The sequence below is a fragment of the Gavialis gangeticus genome, unplaced genomic scaffold, assembly GCF_001723915.1.
Source record: "Gavialis gangeticus isolate Ggan-Ray unplaced genomic scaffold, GavGan_comp1, whole genome shotgun sequence".
In the NCBI taxonomy this organism is placed as follows: domain Eukaryota; kingdom Metazoa; phylum Chordata; order Crocodylia; family Gavialidae; genus Gavialis; species Gavialis gangeticus.
The window spans coordinates 41,611,587-41,633,687 of record NW_017729024.1 but is presented as its reverse complement, the minus strand read 5'-3'; the positions used below and the strand labels follow the sequence as shown (position 1 = coordinate 41,633,687).

The 22,101-nt window shown below is 39.8% G+C and overlaps 1 long non-coding RNA gene across 1 annotated transcript in view; it reads left to right on the top strand.

Moving 5' to 3' along the window:
- The window catches only part of LOC109297341, a 106,264-nt gene extending 95,760 nt beyond the window's left edge, over nucleotides 1–10,504 (top strand). Inside the window, exon 3 of the long non-coding RNA XR_002097292.1 lies at nucleotides 9,930–10,504. This is a non-coding gene — a long non-coding RNA (uncharacterized LOC109297341). The remainder of the gene's footprint in view (nucleotides 1–9,929) is intronic.
- The last annotated feature ends 11,597 nt before the right edge of the window (nucleotides 10,505–22,101 follow it).

Here is a 22,101-nt window from a genome sequence, read left to right as displayed (position 1 = left end):
AAATGCCCAGCCCCAACATCCTGGCACTTGGAAAAAAGAAGAAGCCCCGCCCTCACCAGATGCTGCAGCAGCTGTCAGGGCCTCTGGGGGCTCATGGCAAAGCCCTGCCACACAGCACAGGGCAGTGGAGGGCAGCAGGGATCACTGCCCCCTCCCCCCACCTGGCAGGAGTCAGTGAGTGTGGGGAATTTTTTTTTTTAAGTGCTAGGACTCTGGGGCTGGGTGGGGCAGCCATTGATGGGGCTGGGAGAGCGAGCAGGGGGTGGGGCCTGTCCAGTTCAGAGATTCAGCTGAATCAATTTGGGACAGTGATTCGAATCACCAAATTGAATCACAGTCCCCCCCAAATTGGCCAAATCCAAAGCAAATACTAGCCACTTCACACAGGCCTAATATGCAGTTGTGTGTTCTTGCTATGTAGTTGTTACTGTGATATGAAGTCTTGGTAAAACAAGGATACTCAATATGTGTAGCTTTGTAAGTGTAGGGTGTTCTAGGTGTTTTTAATAACATTTGTAAAAAAATATATTGAATGAGGTTTCCTTGTATGCAAATGTAAGATGAGGAGCTTTTTTCCCAGGCTGATTGGGTAAGAAAACCTTGTCTTACATTCAAGTAAAATATGGTAAAAGAAAAAAAGACTGAGACTGCTGTAACTTGTAGTGGTAGCTTTTTCATTGTGCGTCTTGACTATCCAGAGCTTGTCTAAGAAAATGCTCACATTCCCAGTGTTTCATAACTTTAAGCTACAAATAATTATTTGCCTGAAAGTTTGCAACAGAGGGACATTATTTCCTATTTACTGACAAAAAAATGCCACACCAGGAAATCCCTCTCTTCAGCCCTAAACGTGTTCCATTCTCTTGTTTTAATATATAAAACCAGCAATTTCTACACAGAACAAAAGCATTATTAGACTTAGGTTATTAGGCAGCACAGAACAAGCCACAGGCAACCTATCTGCATATTATTTCTACCTGTTTGGTCCACTTCCTACCTGGGTCTGGAAACAGACCTCTTACAGAACTGAATCCAATCTAGTCCTAAAACTGTTAAGACCAGAGTCTGGACATTATTTAATGCTGGGAAGAAATTGAGGTTGATTTCCAGATGATTTTGTACAAGATGGAAGATAAGCCAGTTTTGAAACCCAGTGAAACATCAGCATCCAGCTTAGACAGATACGGCATTGAGAACTAGCTTTCCTTCAAGGAAGAGAGACAGCTGTAGCCCAGCTGTCCTCTTTTCAAAGGTGTCAGAAACCTTCCTATTCATGTTTCCCTTTACACATCTCCATATCAGGGAGTCCCAGTTCTAGCCTGCCATCCCACTTACAAACTGGTAAGAAAGGATAACACAAGAACCTATAATTTAATTTAGGGATGGGCAAGATATTTCCTTATGTGTGAACTTTACTTTTTCCTGATTAAGTGGTGGGTTAAGAATATAAATCTGCTGTCTGGTAATAATATATTTCCACAAGGAAAGCCTTGAGGTTGACTGCCCTCAGCCAACTTTGGAAATGTTGCAGGATAAAGAAGCCCTAGAACTTGTGTGTATTAACCATTCTGTAAAGATCAGAATGAGTCGGAGGCACTGAAAGGGTATCCAGAATTAGCTTCTGTTCCTCTCTGCTGTCTGTGAAAACAGATTACAATAGCACAATAGCTTCTGAAGAAGTAAAATTTATTCTAATATGGTTTTGACGAGTATCTCAAAATAAATGTTCCACAAAGCCTGAGGTTATTGCTTCATGTATGCAGAGACTGGCTGCTAAGAGGTCATCTAGCAAACTGAAGAACTCAACTAATTGGATGTGAGAAATGAGATTAAAAGGAGATTTTATTCACTTCGTAAATTTCAGAAGTGAACATTTAGTGCAAAATAAGTTTTCAGAATTAGACTGATTTGTCTCTATCACAAAAATCATTTTAACAGATTATTAGAAAGGAAAGCTGCACTGAAAACATTTCTGTATTATTTTGAAACCCCATCCTTTAGTAGTTTGTGTGGTTGGGGCAATAATAATTAGGAGGAGAACTGAACAAAAACTACCTTGTTTATTTGCAGTTTCACTAAATTACAAGTGAGGGAATCAGTTTCTGTGTATCTACAGAATTCTTATCTTAAAACTCTCCAGAAACTCTCCATGGTGTTGATGAAACAGAGTTGGAAGTTAGAGCTAATTTGAATTAGTTGATTCATGAACAGGTTTGTAGTGTGGCCCTTTCCTGCTCTGCTAAAAGGATATGTTCCCCAACGTATCCTTTTAACATGAGACCAGTGTGCTTTACTGCTATCATCACCAGCACACAATTTAACCATGTATGATGGCGATTCATCCCAGCTGTCTCCCACAGATTCATAGGAGACATCTACTTCAAACATTTGGCGAGGAAACAGAATTCACCTTTGAACCACAAGCAGAATGTGGCATTATTTGTGATTGACAGCCATTATGCTAGTACAGCAGCTCTGCAGCCCTACTTAAGGATCTGTAGCCAATGGATCAGTTTAACTACAGTTTTAGTGGCTACGATGTCCCTGACCCTCCCCAAATTCTCCTCCGCACTGCACTACATATAAACTGTTACCAGATCCGATTCCATATCTCACGGGTGGAAGAGTTCCCCCGCACATCCTTTGTCATCTGCTTAGCAGAATCACCCCAGTTCTGCTGCTTTTGGGGCCACCCAGACCTTCATGAGCTCCAAGTGAATGTCATCCTTTGAAGACTTGCACGCAGAAACATTTCACAAAGCAAATTTCACTTAGTAACATGTGCCAGCATTAGCCATGCTTACCATTTTCTGAAAACCTTGAATTAAATATATAACTAAATGTTTCCTTGATCTTGCTGCCTGTGAAAATACTTTAAAGTCAGGGTTACAATAGGTAAGTCAGTGCAGAATTTGCCCTATTATGTATTGTATTTCTGGTATATTAAAATTTGAATCCTGGATCTAATGCATACTTCAAATCTCTTTCTGGCAGTGTTAAATCTTTATTCTGCATTTACTCTGTGCAAGAGAGAAGTGGGTTGGTGTTCGGAAAACTTCACTGCATACTGGAGAAGTAAATTCTACCCTGAGAACCAATTTTATGGCTTTTATTTTAATAGATATATTTAAATTTGAATCAACTTAAAGAACACACAAACATTTGCATCTAAAATTCACACTGTATTCCCATATACTGGATATGGAAAACAAAAATGGAAAACAAAAACAATATTTTGCCATTTTTCAAGCTTATAGAACTGACTTCAGTTGTTATTATTCTCTAATAAAGATGCTACTGAGTCAGTCAGTCTAGTGTCCTTTAAAGTAGACTGACTCTTAAAAATTTTAAATGTCATGAGCATTTCATTTACACCTTATATTTGATTGACTGTGAATTGATATTTTGTCAGCATATTTGCTGGTTTTGTTTTTATGCTATTCAATATGTTCCTGTTACCTTGAGTTTGACTCATTTCTCTTACTTGATTCTTGTATAATGATTGTTTTCTGTTAAAAACTACTAAACATTAAAATTAAAACAATTAAAGCATGTTATTTGTGTATTATTACAGAGCTAGGAAACTGACAGTACTATCTATCATGTCAGTCTACACAGTTTCCTACCAGTTCATCTCCTAGGATCCCAGGCTCTATTCCTTTTCATGAAGAATTTAAAGATTTTAGCTTTTCATTCATTCTCAGGATGAAACTACCTTTTGCAATCTTGAAATGGTCCAAGCAACAGATTTACTGTTCTCTGTTCAGCTCTATACTGACAACAGTAACTTCACTTAAACTCCATGCTACCCCTTCCATCATATTTTACTAATGTATTTATTGATATTGTGGTAACACCTAAATGCCACAATCAGATTAGGTCTTATTGTGATAGATGCTGTAGAAACATAATACATGAAAATACCTTCTGTAAGGAGCTTAGAGTGTAAAAGGAAAAATCTCACAGGTGAAAGGAACAAACAATGCAACAAATACATTGACATTGTATTGGGGCAAACAGTACAACAAATACATATAATAGTTGGGACATTGGTAGAAGATTATGGCTCTCCCCCTGCCTGGTCACTATCAGGCTTCAGTTTATTTTATGCATTACAGAAGAGGTGATCTTTGAAGGGACAGAGAATTACTGTTACCTAACCAAGGTTCAGGCATTTGCTACGCATCTAAAAAGTGTCAGATAATTTCTCTATCTTTGTCTAAGTCTGCTCATCCCTTCTCTGCAAACAATTCTTAAATCAAGTAGTAATAATAAAAAAAACCTCTTCAGATTTCCCTCAGTTAGAAACTCTGAAAGTCCAAGCAGAGTTAATCTCTCTCCGAATTTCATACACATCTGAATTTATGGGCCCTACTCCACTACCTTTTGATGGACTATTAGCTATTGAGGTTCCAATTCAAAGGAGGTGACCATGACTGGGACAGTTCACAGGAAGGAAAGGTGTATCCTCTCTATGTCTCAGAGCTTAATTCTATCATTCTGATCACCAGCGGGCAGAGGTGAATTGGAAGCAAGCCACATTCTCCCTCCATGGAGCAGAAAGAATGGACATAGAAGGCACTGAGGCTAATCTAACCACAATGACCTGCAAACAGCTACACAGCAGCTGTGCCGATGCTTTGTAGTCTGAAGGAAAAATGAGAAAATGTTTTTGTTTTAAGCCACTTGAGCCAGCCAGCTTTTTTTGTGCATTTGGGCTTTAGTGAGTTTGGCTAGGATACCAAAGAAGTTTATTCCCATTATATTTGTAATGCAGCAAAACAAGCACCAATAACAACAAAAAACCCTTGTGCGCAAAGTCTCATGAGATATTTCTTGAGAAAAGATTTCCAGGATGGTGTAGTAATTCTGTTCATTACTTTCTGATTCCTGTTATAGCTTGGGAGAAAGGAAGGCACTGGCTGGGAGTTACGAGCACTCATGTTACATTAGGCAGCAGCAGAGAAAGACACATACACATACAGCCACCAGAGGAACAGATCACTCCCACATTAGAAAAGGAAATGGAAACATAACAGAAGGAGACTGAAAGAAGCTTTAGAAAACTAGTGCAGAAAACAATACCTTTTCTATTCCACAGATACTTCTCTAAGAATTTTAGATCAATTCTTTCTCAGTGTAACTATACCAATACAATGGTCCTATGATTACTCACAAGAACATATGATGGGAAATGCCCCAGAGGACAAACGAGAATGTGGTAGGGATGCACCTTTAATCTCTGTCTGCATCAGACATTCACCTAAAAGAGGGATATCAGCACTTCCCTAACCTGCAGGTATTTTAACAATGTTAAAAGTCTGGGAATCTTCACATGTAACAGGTGACATACCAAGACCCTCACTAGACAAGCAATCATCAAAACCTTGGGCAACTGCCTTTAGACCAAATTTAGTACTGACTGGGTGCATCGACACAAGATGTTCACTGCAGAGTTGCCTAATTAGCTCCACAGAAAAGCATCACCCATCTACAGGAGCAGTGCTACAGGAGTAGGAGCAGTGCTACAGGAGCAATAAACTCTGGTGCAATCTGCACTGAAGTTTATTGTGTCACATTAATCATCATGTGTAGACACGCCCATTATGTGCAAAGAGTGAGCAATTCCTCACCACTGCAGCTAGTACCCCCAGTCCAGATGAAACGCAATGGGAGTACTGCTGCTACCCATTCTGTATCTTTTCTGTGGAAAATGTACAGGACACTAAGGGCTTTCAATCCACTAGTTTTCATCACTACTAAATCAGTCATTTAAAAAAAAAAGATCCTTCCTAAGGGAGCACTGGAGATGAGAAGGTGGATATTTATATGCATTTACTTTTACTGACTGGAATTCATTGCTACTGAAATAGATACACATTATACTCTGTGTGCCCATTTTATATATATGTAGAGGATGCTACTGAAGTAAAAATGTATCTTTCACTTTGTTCTGGTTTCGGACATTAATAAGTCATGCTCTTTTATGGAGCATATTATATAGATTTTACATTTTAAAAAAGAAAAGAGGTAGGCAAAATATGCAATAAAACAAGTAAAACCTATGTTTTTTCTTATTGATTAAAGCACACTTTCAGAAGAATATTTTATATCCCAAAGCAACCCTGAGCAGCACCACACACTAAAGGGGAAGGGTGAGTTACTAGAAGAGGATTTTCAAACAAATAAAGCACCTCTGTGTTATGAACTGATATAAACAGCTGCTAGAGGAAACCTTTTCTTTAGTGGTGCACAAGCATTTTTTTACTGAACCTCTATAACGCAGGGACTGGGCTACATGTCCTTGAGCACCATTGCTGACACCTTATCTATTAACTATTTATATTGGTACAAGCAACTCTTGTATAAAGCACTCCTATCTCACACCTCTATTAGAGGAACTTAGTAATTTCAGTCCACTATGTAGTCCTTGAAACAACCGGGTAACTCTGCCATATTATAAAGGGTCACTGAGTCCCATTCTGCTCCTGCTATGTCCTTGGAAGTTCTGAGATACCAGATTTTCTGGCAGTGTTTTCCCCAACACTTGCCTGTTGCTAGTGCGTGAACTGTTCTCACAACACTTGATGTTCCCTGCATTCACAGTCATCTTATTTTCAGAGCATTCCTGCAATAGTAATCAATATTTGGTCTAAAAAAAAGAGGATTAGAGTTGAGGTCAACAACACCTTAATGCAACAAGATTCACTCTACAAAGTAATATGCATCAGGTGAGAATGTGTCAAAATTTAAGGGGGAAGTTATGGCATTTAGCCAGTGACTGAGCAGACCAGCTTGGGTTCTCTACCCAATCAGGTTTTACTTTGCCTCAGTACTAGAACTGGTCAGCAAAAGAAACCCAATGGAATTAGTTTTGTGTTAGAATCGAGGTTGCCCATCACTTTAATTGTACATTTATACAGGTGAAAGGGATGGACAGAAGTGACAGGCAGAACTCACTGTCACAAGATGTTGTAGAAGCCAATAGTATTATTGCACTTCCAAAAGGATTAGACAAATTTATGGAGGATAGTCCACGAGGTGTTTTTAAACCTGGCAATTGGAAAATAGTGAAGGTATGACAAGGGATGATTCCCTGTATGTATACATGCTTCGTTTCTTACACTCTTCCTATAAAAAGCATAAGCTACTTACTACTGTCGAAGACAAGATACTGAGCTAGAGGTACCAGTGTTACTGTTCTTGTAATCGAGGATAATTACCTCATCCAAATAATAGCTCTCTTCCTTATAACATCATAACTCTGCAAAAAAAGTTCTCTTTATTAATCAACTTCATAATCCATTTCTTTTTTAATGAAGGAGAGAATGAACATTCATTTTGACAGTTCTAAATCATCTGTTGTTTGTTCTTGGTTCCTCTCCAGCTATTCCTAAAGTTTGCTGCGAAATGACTGAAATGTTGTATAGCAGGGAATTTCCTTCTCCCCTCACAGTGAAGCAGAATACATATTCTATAAGCACTAACAGTTAAAAACAATTTCTTTTCTAAAGCTATAAAATAGTCAAACAGTTCTGCAAATCATACACAAAGTATTGAAAAACTAATATAACCAAGGTTCCTATTATTGTATAATTCTATCTTTACTATATAATTTATATATATAAAAATAATGTAAATTGATAGGAAAATGAAGTGGTTGTAAGGAATGCTTACAATACATTCTCATTATAGTATATATTATATTGTAGGCACACTATTATTAACAAGTGAGAAAAAATGCATGTACCATAAATAATAGCTAAATAAAGCATGTTCATCTGCCTGTGTGCTTTTTAGGGCTGTGCAAACCTTTGGTCACTGATTTGATTCGGCAGAGATTTGGCCCAATTCAGTGGCCGACTCTCTGAATCCAAAGCGGATCAGGAGACCCTTTAATCTCTCTGAATCGAATTGAACCCTCTGAATCAATTCAGAGAAATTTGGTAAGATTCGACCATTTGGACATAGACACAGCTTTAAATGTTTTTTCTACATACCTCAAGGTAACAGGCAGCTCTTGTATGCTGAGATGCTGGGGGGGATGGAGCATCCCACAGGAGCATGAGGGAGTCCCCAGAGCACTTGGCAGCAGACCCAGAAGTGGACCAGAAGCACTTCTGAGTCTGCCAGGGAGTGCATGGGCCCCTCCCCCTTCTATGCCCCCCCCCAGCTTGGCAATTGGTCTGGGTCTGGGGGGGCATCCAGGGTCCCTCCGTGGCTGGCTGCCAAGCTAGGGAGCATGGGGGAGCCCCCCAGTGCATTTGGCAGTGGATGTGGAAGCAGACCAGAAGTGCTTCCAGCCCACTTCCAGGTTCACTGTTGAGCATGTGGGGGGCCCCCTCATGCTCCTGTGGGATGCTCTATCCACCCCAGCATCTTCGCATTCATGAGCCACACCTGGTACTTCAAATGTAGAAAAAATATTTAAAGCTGTGGATATGTCCAAATCATTGATTCTCCAAATCAGCATCAAATCTTCAGATTTGGATTCAGCTGAATCAAATTGGGGGCATTGATCTGAATCAGCTAATTGAATCAGGCCAAATCCAAATTTGAATTGAATATGGCCCATTTCATACAACCCTAATGCTTTTCCTAAGATCAGCAACTTCACAAATAGCAGAAGGTAAAAGCTCTGCTCTCAATCAAGATCAATTCAAGTGAACGGAAGACAGGGGAGACCAATGCCCAGAAATGTTCAAGCCTTCCAAGGAGAATAGACTAGCTCTTCAGAACCAAGATACTGGCCAGCACACAAGCAGTTAAAACACCAATTGCTGCTGATTTAAATGTTTTCGTGTTATTTGCTCTTGAGAAATGCTCTCTCTTGTCATCACCAGGGAGTACTCTGTTCTTCTCATATTATGCAAAACAAAATCTCAGGCAGGAGAGAAAAAAAACATCCATTATTAATTAGACATAAATTATTCCTAATCTACACACAATGCCTAATCCCTGGTTCACAGAAATGCAAATTGTGCTTCAGAAACAATATGTTAACAAGTCATTTGTCAGCAACAGACAGGAGACCAAGCTCAATATAAAATATAGAACAAACACTTCAAGCTCATTCCAAAGAATATACCAATTGAAGGTTGACCTGAGCAGCAAGGAAATGCAAGCTAGAAAACTCTATGAACAAAATACTTCACACAGTGAACTTGCTCATCAATAGATGAGGGGGAAAAAACGTAATCGCCAAAAGTGTCGATATTAACCACCATTTTAAGGTTTCCTCATGAAGGGTGAAAAAACATAGACTATATATCAGAGTGATGAGAACGATAATTAAACCATTAAGGTGATGGTGATGGTGGGGCCTGAACAGCGCGCTGTTTTCTTGTTGTTGTTTAATGATCAGCATGAGGCATCACTAAGGCCAAGAGCTTAGCAAGACTCAAATGTGGTTTAAATGCTTGTAAGGACAATGAAAACATCCAGTTATATTATAATTAAAGGCAAAAAGGAACCTGCATACTTCTGCTTTAACCTGAAGCTAAAAACAAAGGTCACACTGAAGAAACTTTCCCTGGAGCCATGTTATTTCATAATCACTTTCTGTAAAGTTTTTTTGCACCTTCTCAAAATACACTATTAGTCACTGCTGGAACCATAGCAAATTACTTGGACTACTGATCTGATCCACAAGGGTAAATATTCTATCCCAATGGATATAGATATACTAAAATTCCAGCACATTATACAAGACAGTGCTACCATGCATATCATGGTATGGCGAAAGCATTCCTTCTCTGCTTGTCAATAATTGGGCACAGTTATTCCCTGGACAATATGTTGGATGAATAATGTACTTCCTGAAGAATAAAATACTGAATGGATATTATTGACTGGCTTTACAGTGCATGATATGTATAATACCTTATTTGGCAAATAATATTCAGCTCTTTTCTCTCCTTTTTGTTCAGATCCCTCTGAGTGGTCTGTGGCAAGTGGGAAAAAAGAGAGAATACAATAGCATGCTCCTGACTGAATGGCAGTTAGAATCATACCCCAAAACCAGGAAAAGAACTTTGACATTATTCCCTCTTTCTGCCCATGGCTGGTGGCTGTTCATCTTTACTTCTTTCAGTTTAAAATCTCTTGACATTTGTAATAGGTTGAAAACTTGATCCAAATCAATTGTTCAGTCTTCTTATTTTTTTCTTCCCAAGATATTCAATAAGCACTTTGTACTGCTTACACCAACTATGTGAGAATATACATAAGAAGCCATATAGGCTCCTTCTGGTCCAAACCGTAAGGTATTATTATGCCTTTGTTAGCTCTACAACACTTTCTTGAATAGCCTTTGGCTGATAATAGCAGACCAAGCTCTCCACTGATTGTACTGCATGTTGTATAATTATTTCTACTAGTGCAAATGGAATGTAGAACAGTGTCCATTTTACATTGCAATAAACAGTTCCAGGAGACAGAGCAGCGGAAAGTCAGGCTCAGCATCTTATGGAATGGAGCAGTACAGAAAGAGATGTTACCTGTCCTTGTGGGAGAAAACAGAATGAATTTTAAAAATATAATATGGGCATACACAATAGCAAGGTTGGAAACAGTTATTCAGCACTTCACATCCTGGGAAACAAGGCTTCCAAGTATGGTGAAAATATGGGGGCTGCCATGCACAAAGACCACACTCCCTGCAATTTAAGGAGGACCCCACTCCCTGCACAGTGTTTGTGAGAACTAACATGCAGTACACAATGTCAGTAACATAACTAAAAAGGGGAAGGCAGGGGCAGCAGCCCTAGGGTGTGTGGGTGTGTGTGTATATGTGTGTGTGTGTGTACCAGCCATCTTCACTGCTGGCAGCCAAGATCTGCCACTGTTCCGTGCCCTGCAGCTGCCTTGACCACAAAGATGCCCTGTTATGTCTCTGCACAATATTGTTAAGAGCTCCACTTACTAGATTTAAGGGAAAAAAAACCCCTACATATCTCCTGGGTTCTCAGCATCTTCCCCTATATTTTTTGCTTTTCTCCTATTCTCCTTGGACTTCAAAAACCTCTAGATCAGGCTCCTAAACCTCAGTCTTCAAAATCCTTTTACTTACAAGGAAGGTTATTGCAAGCAGAGTTGGGAAGATTAGCTTCTTTTACTGTAAGATTTTTGTGGCAGGGACCTATATATTTTGTTTTTTAGAATATTTGAATATGATAATTGAATATAATTGTGGTTGGAAAAGATTTCAGGAGTAATGTAGTTCAATTCCCTACAGTGAACAGTAGCTTAACTATGTATGGGTAACTGAGCCCAGTTCTGGGTGCCAACTCAGAGGGACTACCGGACCCCAGGGAGTCTGCACCCAGTGTGGTAGTCAAATGTAGAGACCCTCTCACACACACTCACCCTCCCCATAGAAGATGCTTCTTTCTTGGCCAAATTCCCTACTATTGACAGCTTTCAGTGGTGATAGATGTAGTTGCAGTAGGTAAGACAGCATGAAAGTGCTCACAAGGCTTGGGAAATGTTGGGCTATAGTGCAAACCTTATATGTTATGCCTCTGACAGTCAAAACAAAACAGACATTTCACAGTTAATTGTGTTGCATTTTAATATATCTTTGAACAGTGAAAGAGATACTAAGGCTGTTTCCAGGCTCTGGAAGACATCACTGCATCAGTTCAAGGTCTGCTTTGGGAGCTTGTGTTTGCTACCATAAAAACTAGATCGTTCAGAAATTAATACCATCCTCCTGGAATAGGGTCCTATTTTCATAGCAGATGGAATTTTCAAATTCTGAGTTACCTTATGTCCATCTTCTTTACATGGTACTACATGCTATTTATGCTGTGAGGCTAATTGCATCCTCCTCTGCCTTATTTTACAACTAAATTTTACAACTTAGTTGTCTCAAAAAAGCACATTCTTACTGGCTGGAATTTCTGATTTGAATAATAACTGTAGAGTTTAATACTCAATAACCAAAAATATGGAACCCCAAGTATTCTTTCCGACTATCCTTCTCTGATTGCTCTATCCACATACTCACAATAGACTGTTTACCTCACTCCAATATGATTATAAGTATTAAATCACAATATAACAGAATTCATATGTTTTTGCTTGAACCCTCCATTTCTTTTGACACAATCAATTTCCTTTGTTTCTAATTTCTATGATCTGTTTTGTATTTAGCTTGTAAACCACTTCAAGGTATTGATACATTGCAAAATAATGGCTCTATAAGCTATTTATTTATGTGAAAAGGAAATACAGTTCTCATATGAGGAATCATTTTTAATGGAGGGCGGTTAAAAAAAATTGGTTATGGGGTACAAGGAGCAGCAACAGCAAGAGGAAGATTCAAAAACACTAGGTTTAGTCAGGATTTCTCTGAGGAGTGACTAATTAACCAAGCAGGGATCAGTAGCAAAATGCAGATCTTATTTTTGTATAACACCATCAACACGCTGCTTGGTGATAACTTGGTAAAATATGTCTGTGTTTACACATGCATGTAACAGCAGAGTACACTAATTAGAGGTGGAGTAAAGTGTCACTTTCTACATTTGTGACAGTATTAGGCCACAGTAAACTAATTAACACCACAGTAAGATAGACATACTATGTTACACCAGGGTAATTTACTAAGATTAACACACAAGTAAATGCTAACTGTGGGCATAAATTGTGCCTGGTAAGTCCAGCTAGCTGGGGGCCAGACTCTTGTCTGCCACATAAACACATGGCTCTGCACTTTCAGCACCCTTGTGTCCCAGCCAGCCCCTGCGCTGCCCGACACTACCACTTCAGAACCTGGGACTGACCCCCTGGGTCCCCTGCCACCCTGGGCCTGTTCTACCATGGCTAAAATTGCTGCTGTCCCTGATGCACATGTAGATGCTCTGCCCAAGAGTAATTTACTCCAGCTCATATTGCCCTGGAGTTGTATTAATAGCTTTGCATTAACTGCATGTGTAGATGCACCCTGTATAACCTGGGCTAATGGACTACTTAGCATATAAAGTCAGCCCTGGATATGTAAACCAAAAGAAGCCTCAAAATTTCATTTTAATATCCATTTTCTGGACTAATAAATGCCTCTACCTCTGACTTAGCTTGGGATGCTGTTATTACCTTGTAAACAGGAAGCTATCATTTAATATTACCATGTCTGGCTATGCAGTATACTTTTGGTCTTTGTATTCAGTGTTCATTGGCTGAACAATGCTATTCAGCATAACCTTACTGTATATCATATAGTATTCATTACATATGCTGTCCTCCCTCCATTAAATGCATTCTTAGATCATATTCTAATTTACAACAATATTTTCACTTCGACTTCTGAGAGCTTCCTGATATAGGAATACACAATGTCACAGCAATGACAATTGCCACTCTGCAACTATCCCCACTGAAAGTCAATTGAATTTCAATTTCTTTCAATGGGGAAAGTCAGGAGGAGCCAATTATCGTTGCTTTAACATTGTGCAGTTTTACCTCAGGCATCAGTTAGGTTCCAAACGAAAATGTTTCAGATCCTGCTTGCAACCTTCCTCCTGATAAAATGCATTTTTTTCTGACTCCCAAGTGTAGTGCTAAATAAAGATAGTGCTGCATTAAATACATTTTACTATGTTGGCACTGTTAAGAAAAAAAAGGGGGGGGGGCATATTCAAAATTTAAGCTTCCTGTTTGCTTTACAAATCATGCATCACAACTTATGAATGAAGTCAGTAGGATTGTTGTTATATTTGGGAACTTATTCTTCCTAACTTGGAAGAAATCTCAGTTCTTTGCCAAGAGAGTGGTAGTCAAGTTGGAACAAAATTGCTGAAATACCAAAAACACATTTTAAGATCATTATGATTTAGGTCTAGGATCAGTATGAGATTAACTATGTAAATTGTGGTAATGGAGTAAGAACTGCAATACAATGGATTTCAAGCCAGGTTCTTGATTCTACAGCTGACATTGTGAACACCATAAAGAATCTAAATTCTACCCAGGCAGAAAGGAAACGTGCCATGTTATTTTGTTAGTATCTGCTCCAATTGCAGAAATATGTTTTGCTTTGCTTACAGAGACATATCAGCATCAGATGCTACAGAAGTGTATCCTTTTGTCAATGCAGATTTCCCTTGCCAACCGCAGGGGTTAGGTTCCTGCAAGTTCCCGTTGTTGGCAAAACTGTGGTTGTTAAGACAAAAAATTTATGGGAAAAATGGGGTTAGGGACTTGAATATGAATAATAAAGGAATATACAGTGTATAAAATAATTGTATTTACCTTTAATAGGTTACAAAAAGGTTCACTGTTGAGTAGTGGGTCTTTTAAAGAAACTTTAGCACTTTCCAGTGTACCACTTGCCTCCCTCCCTCAGTGGAGACATTATGTTAAAGAAGCATCCTGTACTCCCTCATATAAACATATCCTTAGTAAGAAGGTTGCAGGAGAGGGGACCATGAGCCTCCAGGCACTGGAAGGAAAAAAAAAAAGCTAGAGTCTCAGAGTCAAACCCAGTGTAGTGGGTTCAGACGGGGAGGCCCAGCCAGAGAAAACAGGGGTCAAGCCATAATAAGAGAGACCCCAACATACCCAATATAATAGGCAGTCTCCCACGCATAAAAATAATTTTCCATCAAGACGTGGCAGATGAGATTAGGACGGGACCAAATAATTACAAAGCAGGCTCTAAGGGCACCCCACGTAAGGCGCAGATAACCAGAAAGATGGTGCCGGGGACGGCGACCTGTTACAGAAGGATATTGCCTTATTAAGGTCTTCAAGCCTTTCAGAACAACAGAATTTCAATCTGCCTTTGAATGTTTATGCATGGCTCTATCCAAGAAAAAAGTTATTATATAAAGAAACATTCTGCAGTGTGAGGTTTGACTGCAGCAGTTCCTGTTTGTTTACTGGGTAAGTGAGAATTGCAAGGGTTATCTCTGTATAGGAAGCAAGCCCGGCTGAACAAACAAAATCCTTTGTAAACCTCTGACAATCTTAGCCACGTCTGTAAATCCAAGTGAAAGACTGAGCTTGATTGTGCCTTGCAGAGCACAGAATGAATTTAGCTCTGTCCTCCAATTTCATATGGTCCTGGGCTTTTTAAATAATACAGCCTTTTATAGGATGACTAAGACCACTTCATACACTGAGGATTTGTCCTGATTTCAGCTATCAATAGAGCTGCTCTGATGTAAGCCCTGAGCTTATATGAGGTAAAGTGCTGCAAGCTACAATTTATATCAGTGCAGCAGAGTTAAGCAGTACTAGCTGCAAATAGCAGGATTGCCTTTCTAAATTAGGGGACTGCGCCAGCCCAGATGTACAGGGGGGCTGGTTACTACTGAATTAAATCTTTGGAATATGAAAATGCCTCAAGGCCCTGGATAATAGTGGTTTCTCTCAAAGCATCTCCAATAAAGTAGCCTGCAGTTGGCTAACTAAAGGAGATCACATAATCTGCTCTCAGCACTAGCTGGTTTCCCCCAACAGACCTTTTGGAGCCATAGGATCATCAGGGCACACCACACCATTTTTAAGCATGTAGCTTTTCTGAAATAACAGTCACAAGAGGATAGAAGTTCAAAGGTTCCACAAACTGGGGTATCAATATACACAAGATGTAAACCATATGAAATTGGGAACCAACAGTACGTTTAATGTGACTCTGAAATGTTTCAGGTTATTCTGGTTTTTCAAGGGTAGAGAGTTAAAAGGGGAAAGATATATAGGACAGGCTTGCTTGCATCAAGTTATAGGCAGCCAGATCTGTTTTTTCTGAAATTTAACCTTGGATTATTTCAACAATAATTACAAATATATGAAAGTTACTGTGGTTCCAGTTTTTCCTCAATTACCTCTTCTTATAAGCTGAAGGGGAGGGGGGACTGGAAGAGGAGGGGGGAAACCCCCCTCCATATTTTAGTTTGCAAACTTCGACAGCCTCCAAACCTGCATATCCAGCAGGGTTTTTTTGTTTTTTGTTGGGGTTTTTATTTTTGCAGAGTATGATAAATGAGTCACTAGTGAACCCAACCTTCTTACTAAGGATATGTTTATATGAGGGAGCGCAGGAGGCTTCTTTAACATAATGTCTCCACTGAGGGAGGGAGGCTCATAACTATCGCCTCACAGAATATGTTGTTGATAAGTCTGAAAAATAGAGAAGAAACAGTTTCCACAGGGACTTGTAATGTTCCTTCCCAGTCTCTACTTTGCAGGGACTACGAACTCATGAACAATTTAAACAGCTCAGGGAAGCGTGGCAGTTCCAGTATGTGGGTTGTCAAGTTAATTTATGGGTGTGTATAATTGGGTGGTTGCTTTTCCTCTGGAAAGATGAAACAGCTGAGCCAAGAAAGATAGGTACCTCACCATTACCAATATACAGAGATAGATATCTTATTTTTTAAGGGGAAGGGGTAAGAAAGAGAGAAAGGAGAATTTGTGCAGCCACTGAGAATTCTGTAGGCTATGAACTTGTATCATTGAATACATTTGCTAGGCACATAGCTCTAATGATTACTAACACATAGGGCTGCATTGTAGCCGCAGAGGGGTTGAGAGAGAGACTGTACCACTGGGAATTCCCAGAAGAATTCTGCTTACAGAAAACACAAGCAGGCAGAAAGCTCTGTGTGGAGCACAGTGAAGAAAGGCCCTTTTCAAGGAATAGAAGGCCCGCTCCTCAGCATCAGCTCTGTATTGCAAGCTGATGCAGGAGAAGCTTATACCCAAGGCAGCCACGCTCCCTTTGAGTGAGGGAAATTTAGCCCTGGTGACAATATTATAAATCCCATGTACTTTCAGGGAACATCATTACTGGGATTCTGGCTCTTCCTTTTGCAGAAGTACAAAAAAGGGGAATCTGGCTTCTGCTGAACTATGCCCCTTCTAATTGGAATCTAGCCTTTATCAGATGGTGGATTAAATACAATGGCAAAAGTATTTAAAAAAATAAAAATGAAAGGCTATGCCACAGCATAAATGTCACAAATCTATCTCCAAATGACTCTAGAGCCCCAAGTTTTTCCCCATTTTGCTGCCACTTGTCCCAAGGAGCAGGTTGAAGTTGCCCTACAACAGCTCCCTAACCAAGCAAACCTCAATTCCGCAGTTACCCTTAGCCCAGAGTCTGCAGCTGCCAGTTCCCAGCCAGCCCCAGGTGGCTACCCACATTTTGGATCCCCCTCTGCATAGAGAGAGAGTTAGGTTGGATTATCACCTGCCCAGAAGTCACTCCTTCCCCAGGCAGTCAGCATGGAGACAAACAACAAAAGGGTTTATTACACAAAAGATGAGTTATGCCAACAAAACATGGGTTTGGAGACAGAGAAGTAAAATAAGTACAGATTCTTGATCTCCCATCTGGTTCCCCCTAGCCTTCCATGAGAGTCCTTGCCAGAATTCATGGAGATCAACCTTTCTGCTGATTCTACCAGTCCTGGTAACTGGGGTCACTGAGCTCCCAGAGCCTGCTTCAGACATGCTCATAGTATCCTAGACAGACCTTAAAAAGTCTCCAAGGCCAGCCTCCTCATTGCCATTATTCTAGCGCTCATGAGTCACCAGAGCCCTCCAGAAAGTTCTGGGCTCCTTGGCTACTTGGCATTTCTCTGGGCTGATGGGCCATTACTCTTAGATACTTCCCTATAGCAGAATGGATTTCTTTACTACAGGTAGACAATGCCCAGGGGTGCCCTTGCTACCAGTGGCCCTTTCTATCTCCTATTGTGATTAACAATTGGCTTGGCCCTAGAACACAATGGCAAGGGACAATTAGCAGTTTCACCAACTCCCTGAATTCTCTGACCAAACCATATCCCAAACCATAAAGATATACATAGTCAGCATGACAATCCATTCACTGATAGCAATAGCATAAATGCATTCAGTTTAACATGAGCTTTCCAACGAGACCGCACTTTCCATACAGTACAATAAAACAATTATGACATGCTTCAAACCCCCCCGAATATAATGGAATTTGTGACAACAGGGTATATAGAGTATAGGAGCAGGATAGTTTGTAAATATTAACCCTAATTTTGGGAACTGTGACAGCCTGTCTGTAATTCAGTATATGTATAACTTTGTTTGATACAGACATGCCAAACCAGAACAGTTGTATCTTAGTAAAGTTAAAAGATAAGGAAAATTAAGAGTTAAAAACAGGGCTAGTGAATAACTACCTTCCTCTAAATATACAATCAACCTCCCAAAGGACACCTCTCACATTTAGGAGGCAGGCCTATAATATTCCTATAAAACACACAAAGCACATCTACAAGGGCATTAATGTCCTTTTTCTAATACATTAAATTTAGTACCTCCGGGAGTTTATGCATGTGTTCCGAGACTGAGGGGAAGGTGAGGAGAAGGGCTTTGGAGTATGCTCTGAGAGCACCCTTAATTAAAGTGCCTGGAGCATCTCGTGTATTAGCGTCCCCATGCTTCAAAATGGTGGTGGCTCGTTCAACAAGTTTTAGATACAGCACCCCCACCACCATTTTGAAGCATGGGAATGCTGATACATACGACATGGGAGGCTGCTAGAGTGCGGTAATTGCCACACTCCAGAAGCCTCAATTAATCAAGTCTGCTCTGATGTGCTGGAATTACAGCATATAGAGCAGCCTCCCTGCTTGTGTATAGGCACGCACACTGGTGCAAGCGCACACTTTTTTAGTAACACTTAATGTTCAATAGCCTATTCTACTGCACATTAACATATTAGTATGTTTTATGAGCCCCTTTAATGCGCAGTAGAAAAGGCTACTATGCATTAAAGTGCACATGTAGATGTGCCCATTCATACACAGATTTGATTAGAACTTACCTTTCTTATTTAAACAAACTCAAATTTAAATAAGCCCTACCAAAGTCAACAGAGATGCTTATTGAGAATTAAGGTGCCCTCTTAAGCGCTTGCTTGAAGGACTAGACTCTTAGTTACTTTATATATGTGAACATTTGCTATGGAATCACAGTTCTGAGCACAAATAATCTGTATGTCACCATAGCCTATCTGGCTCAGCATTAAGACGCATCTTCTGCTTTGGTTCCCTTGCTCACCTTGATTAGGAACAGAAATTACACATAACCTGATATAAGTGATTGGAAACTGGTTCAAATCTGTAACACAACAGAAGTTCAGTGCACATAAACTGCTTTCAAAACGGCCAAAATTGGTTTAAGATAAACCTGGATGGATGTAATATCAGACTTAGCTGATTTAGGTTAAATCAGTTTATTGAACTTCTGTCCCAGAACCCCTCCAGAGTCAAGTTAACTCAGTCCTCCAGCATCCCAGGATGCTTTGCACCTCCCCAGCAAACTCCCCCCTTACAGGGTGGGTGAGATAGCCTTGGCCCAAGCTCTACTCCAGACAAGCAGGGAGGCATGATCTAGTGCTCCCTGGCATCTGGCCTGAGCCATTGCAGGCATGTGGCTGCATTTCTGGAATAAAAAATGAATGTCTGTTCACTTGCAATCTACGCAATTTAGACTAACCTGCAAAGGTTGAATTGATTCTGCCTCAGGCTTTTTAACTGTTTGTACTTAGCTCTTGTGATTCAGGAATTTTAACACTACCTCCTTCCATAAAGTGACAGTCATCCTTCCTGAGGCAACAGGACTCATAAATAATGAAGTAGAATATATTGGTGTCCTTCCAGGGCTTGGCCTCTCAGCATGGCCACAATTGGAGTGCTCTTAAAAGAAGGCACTCACTCTGAGTGGTAAAGCTGGACTAATCAGGCTTAGGTAACACTCATATGGATACTCTGAAGTGCTACAGAAAGGCCTGATTCTGGACCCATTTATGCCAGCGTCAATCAAAAAGAACTCCAGATTAGTGTGGAAATCTAAACTTGTGTGAGCTGCTAAAACAGTTAACCTATACTCTGAAGATATTGAAAATGATTCTGATTTCATCATGACCATTTTTCTTACTGTCAAATGAACTGAACTCAGCAGAGGTGTAATGACAATGCTGTCCACCCAGGCCAGTTGCAACTTCTCATTGCCATTGCACTACTAGCAATATTGAAACACTGTGCCGGCAGCTGTTGCCATCCCCCCGCTCCTCAAAATCAGCACCCAGGGCAACTGCCCTAATCACACCATTGGATGTCAGGCATAAGGAATGTTCCTGTAGAGAGATCAGGATTGTCCTAGGAACTTGTTATTTGTTATAGACAACAGCATATATTCCAGTGATGTTTTGCAGGTATATTGTCTTGTATCTCAAGAAATACTTGACATTGGGCTTGTAACCTGTTAATCAAAAATGGAATAAAGAATTAATGAGCACCTGAAATGCACTAAGGTGCAAAGGTGGAATTTAACTCTCTTATTCACTTAATAGCAATTCATTTAAACTTTGCAATTAGCACTGAGAGGCATATACAATAGGGTTTACCCTTACTGAATGTATTTAAGTGGAACTGGTCAAAGACTGCAAAACACCATTGCCATTCTAGGTTGCCCTTCAATGTACTTGTGTCCACACTATTTCTTTGAAAGATGATGGCAATGGGATGTTCTTTAAAAAGCTTCAGTTAACGGATCTGGCATAGTAGGTTGAGTTCCTTGGTAGTTTTGAATGTCACCCAAACTGTGCTACTTTGTACTCCACAAAGTACATTACTCAAAGAGAAAGTGAGTCAAGTTAGCAGTCTTGCTATTATAATGTTTTTATAAAATGTCAATTTTAGGCAACAGGTTAGACTTCCAGCCCACCTAGGAAGATCAGCAGGCTTGACACTGGAGTGCATTACACCAGGTAATCATTCCTGGTAATTGAGGGCCAAGCCTTGTAGTTTCACATTAATTAAACACTACATTCTAAATCCATCTGTAGATCTAGTTTTTTCACATTAGCATTCATCTCTCTGAGCTCCTTCCACTGATGGTCTCTGCCTCTCTTCGTTCCTGTTATGACTAGCTTAAGTATTCTAGGCTAGATCCTCAGTTGGCATCAAATGACCTATTTTCACTGACTTTAACTCCAACCTGTACCAGCAGCAGATCTGACCTTACCCTTATTATAATCCTACACAGTAATGCTACAAAACCCTATGCTTTACCGCAGCAAAACTCAAGTTTGAGGGCACTGGTTTTGGAATAGTGTAGTATTTTTATAAGGGTTACTGTGGCAAAATTCCCATAAAATTCAATAAGAGGTCTGCCTGAATAAAGACTGAAAAAATTGGACTCCAAATTAGATTCTTAAATGGATTCTCACTGGGCACAGCAGTGATTGCTATGCCCTGTTCTCATTTGAACATCATTACCTGTCACACCATTCAAATTATAGCTATACCTTGTCAGCTTTTAGAGGGAAGCTTTAAAGTTTAAATCTTTGCCCTGCACCACTCATAATTTATTGAATAGCTGAAGCCTATATGCAGATCTCACAGTCCATTGGGTAATTGACTTCAACCCCTTTCCTCACATAATAAATAAATTAGATAATATTGGAGCCTTTAAATTAACAAAAGGTTAAATAACATTTTATGAGCTCCCTTGCTGATTTTCTGGCTGGCACCATGTTTTCAGTAATACATCATTATAGCAATAGCACTCTATTGTATTATAGCAATATTATTATGGGAGAGTTGTTGCTTTGAGGCGCCTATTAAATAGGCTTCAAAGCCCCAGGAGCCTCCAAAACAGTCAATAAATTGTATGTTATCCAGGACTGCTTAGTGAGATCTACCAGGAACCATATGAGCTTAAACAAAACTGGTGGCTTTTTTCACACCTTTCCCAGTGACTCAACTGAGCCGCAGGCATCAGAAGCAAATCCTTGGGTTGTCAAGTTCTATCATTATTTTCCACTGATGCATATTAATATATTCAGCCTGGAAGAAGTCATCATTTCCTTTATTTTCCATTTTGAGGGAAACAACAGGTGCTTTTGAAGAAGTAAATTTTGTTATTTCTAAAAAAACCCAAAACAAAATGCAAAATAAAAAAAAATCCTTCAAAATTCAGAGGCAAAGCCACATCAGTCCATTTTGGTAATATTTCAAAACACATCTCTCATTCTGGGCTAAAAAGGCAGTGACCCTATCTAAAGATAAAATACTTAAGATGGCTTCTGCTCCCAGAAGTAATATATGC